Below are 3942 nucleotides of genomic sequence, written 5' to 3' on the forward strand. Positions count from 1 at the left end.
CTGATACCCAAGTTCTGGAGGAGACAGGAGGTGCCGAAAATAAAAGATTGGGTTGACATGGTAGATCAAATATGTAGATTGGAGGAACTTTACCATATGAATGAAGATAAGATGGAGAGTCAGCATATAAGATGGAACAAATGGGAGGAATTTAAAAAGTTAAATCTAGAGTTGATGGGGGACTAACATAGAACAATATGGTTTTACTCGCTTCAGCCTTTGTTGAGATTGAGATCTCCAGAAAGGAATAGGAAATTGCAGAGTTGAGGGGGGGAAGGGTTGGAAGGGGGGGGGGATGGGTGGTGCATAGGTAGGAGAGGGGGGGCTTGGGGGGGGGAGATGAAAAGATTAATCATTTTTAATACTGTAATTCTGACTTTCCACTACGCCCATGGGAAAACCATGCTTTAGGCGAACAGGTCCTGCTGTCTATCCTCCGTAAAGGGGTATACCTTCTTCCCCGTTTTACAGTCGAGCGTGCACACGCAGACGGGACAGCAGTAAAGAGCTTTGTAGTATTTTGAGGGGGATTTTACTAAAAAGGGAGAAGACAGAATCTGGAGCCACTGAGTATGGCAACCACTCAGCTCCTTGTGTCCATTTCAAACCTTCACTCAACAAGCTGAAGTGAGAAGCTGATTGCTTACGATGCACAACTACTCCGGATCCTGTCTGCACCCATTTTAAGTAAATTCCCCTTGAGGTAGCCCAAAGGAGGACTGTCTACAAGCTCTCTTTAGCCCATTGCTCAGTACGTCCATGAACTTTATAAGCTATGTAACAACGGTAACCACTGAAAAAATCTATATCTGCTCATATAGGAAAAGAATTGTGTTTGTGACTTTTCATCTTAACACCATTCCTTTCATTTACTAATTGGTCAATTTGATGTTTGTTTTGAAATGCAGCGAGGAGAAAATTCAAGGGAGCAAGATGACAATTTTTGAATAAAACTCATTTCTAACAGTGTATGCAGTTTTCCATCAGGAAAGTCCATTCATGTGACATTCCAATGGTAAAAGCAAAGGGTAATTTGAAGTACTTTCAGACAACCTTCAGCCAGAGGTCCCTGACACGGAGCTGGTCCTTCCTTCCCCATCCTCTAGGCTTGCTGGCTGCCGCCACCCCCCCCCCACTCCTCAGAAGCCCCTCACTCTTCTGTCCCGTCCATGCTGGGACTTCTAGTCCTCCGTGTCCCTGACACAGGCAGCCCTCAGCAGCCCCTCACCCCCTGGCTTGCAGTTTGGCCTCCTGCTGAAGGAATCCACAAACAGGCCCCCTCCTCCCTTCCCCCTCATGCACAAATTCCTGAGCTCCCTGGGCAGGTCTGGAGACCTGGGAGACAGGGCCCGTTGCCATGGTAACCTGACAGGAAGTATCCGGTTACCAGCTCTATACTTGAGAGAGCAGGAAAACTCCCCTTGTGTTCTCCTGGTTGTGTGTGTGAGGGAAGGCTGTGCTGAGGGCCAGCTTCTCTCATCCGACCATCCCCCGTCCTCCTCTTCATCTTCTGGACTGTCTGTGCTGCCTGGAATCCCTGCACCGTGGAGGAATCTTCTGCTGTCCCCGTGAATCTGCCTGGCTGGATCTATCCCCTTGCTCTCCGCGAACCTGCTTGGACTTAACCCTTCCCTGTCTGGAGCCTCCTGTGTGGACTAACCCTGTGGATTACCATACCCCTGTTGTTCTATATTGCCTTCCAGAGAACTGTACTGTGTTGCTGTGTCTGCTGTGGATCTGTGGACTAAAGGAACTGTTGTCTGTGCCCCAAACACCTCCCCAATAAAAGCACGTTGGGTTCCGTGCAGTCTGTCTCTGTGTGCTCTCTGGTTCTCTTGACAGTCCCCTTTAGGTGGGATGGAATATCTAAGGGGGACCTCTGGCTGACTTCTAACCACCCCAGACTCCAGAGGAGGGATATCCAGACCAGGCTGTATTTCATCCCACCTAAAGGGGACCTCTGGCTGACTACAACATATTTATACACTGCGCATTTAAAATGCGCATTTGGTGGCTGTGCATTTTTACCATACTCCACACGTCACCGGAATATCTGTTTATATGCCACTGGGATAACAAGATTTATTAGTTCATATCCGAATCACTTACACTTATTGGGACTGTTTTTATTTATCATATATCAGGACATTATTAATTAATATTTATTCATTGTTTTCAATATCAATTATTTCCTATGGTGGTTATTTACTAAGCACTTTATCTGCATATGGGGGTAGAGGCACAATGTATCATATATGGTGGGAATGTCCTAAAATCCAAGAGTATTGAGGGAAAATAGTAAGTTTGATTCAAAAAATTTCAGAGGTTGATGTATTAAAAGAGCCAGAGACTTGCCTTTTTCATAGTACCAAGCTTTCAGTCAAAAAGTATAAAGAATCTGGTCTATTGTATTATTTGAATGCAGCAAAGAGACTGATACCCAAGTTCTGGAGGAGACAGGAGGTGCCGAAAATAAAAGATTGGGTTGACATGGTAGATCAAATATGTAGATTGGAGGAACTTTACCATATGAATGAACATAAGATGGAGAGTCAGCATATAAGATGGAACAAATGGGAGGAATTTAAAAAGTTAAATCTAGAGTTGATGGGGGACTAACATAGAACAATATGGTTTTACTCGCTTCAGCCTTTGTTGAGATTGAGATCTCCAGAAAGGAATAGGAAATTGCAGAGTTGAGGGGGGGGAAGGGTTGGAAGGGGGGGGGGGGATGGGTGGTGCATAGGTAGGAGAGGGGGGGCTTGGGGGGGGGGAGATGAAAAGATTAATCATTTTTAATACTGTAATTCTGACTTTCCACTACGCCCATGGGAAAACCATGCTTTAGGCGAACAGGTCCTGCTGTCTATCCTCCGTAAAGGGGTATACCTTCTTCCCCGTTTTACAGTCGAGCGTGCACACGCAGACGGGACAGCAGTAAAGAGCTTTGTAGTATTTTGAGGGGGATTTTACTAAAAAGGGAGAAGACAGAATCTGGAGCCACTGAGTATGGCAACCACTCAGCTCCTTGTGTCCATTTCAAACCTTCACTCAACAAGCTGAAGTGAGAAGCTGATTGCTTACGATGCACAACTACTCCGGATCCTGTCTGCACCCATTTTAAGTAAATTCCCCTTGAGGTAGCCCAAAGGAGGACTGTCTACAAGCTCTCTTTAGCCCATTGCTCAGTACGTCCATGAACTTTATAAGCTATGTAACAACGGTAACCACTGAAAAAATCTATATCTGCTCATATAGGAAAAGAATTGTGTTTGTGACTTTTCATCTTAACACCATTCCTTTCATTTACTAATTGGTCAATTTGATGTTTGTTTTGAAATGCAGCGAGGAGAAAATTCAAGGGAGCAAGATGACAATTTTTGAATAAAACTCATTACTAACAGTGTATGCAGTTTTCCATCAGGAAAGTCCATTCATGTGACATTCCAATGGTAAAAGCAAAGGGTAATTTGAAGTACTTTCAGACAACCTTCAGCCAGAGGTCCCTGACACGGAGCTGGTCCTTCCTTCCCCATCCTCTAGGCTTGCTGGCTGCCACCCCCCCCCCCACTCCTCAGAAGCCCCTCACTCTTCTGTCCCGTCCATGCTGGGACTTCTAGTCCTCTGTGTCCCTGACACAGGCAGCCCTCAGCAGCCCCTCACCTCCTGGCTTGCAGTTTGGCCTCCTGCTGAAGGAATCCACAAACAGGCCCCCTCCTCCCTTCCCCCTCATGCACAAATTCCTGAGCTCCCTGGGCAGGTCTGGAGACCTGGGAGACAGGGCCCGTTGCCATGGTAACCTGACAGGAAGTATCCGGTTACCAGCTCTATACTTGAGAGAGCAGGAAAACTCCCCTTGTGTTCTCCTGGTTGTGTGTGTGAGGGAAGGCTGTGCTGAGGGCCAGCTTCTCTCATCCGACCATCCCCCGTCCTCCTCCTCAT

Source organism: Staurois parvus, unplaced genomic scaffold (assembly GCF_062004578.1).
Source record: "Staurois parvus isolate SC_StPar_1 unplaced genomic scaffold, SC_StPar_1.0 ptg000735l, whole genome shotgun sequence".
Lineage (NCBI taxonomy): Eukaryota > Metazoa > Chordata > Amphibia > Anura > Ranidae > Staurois > Staurois parvus.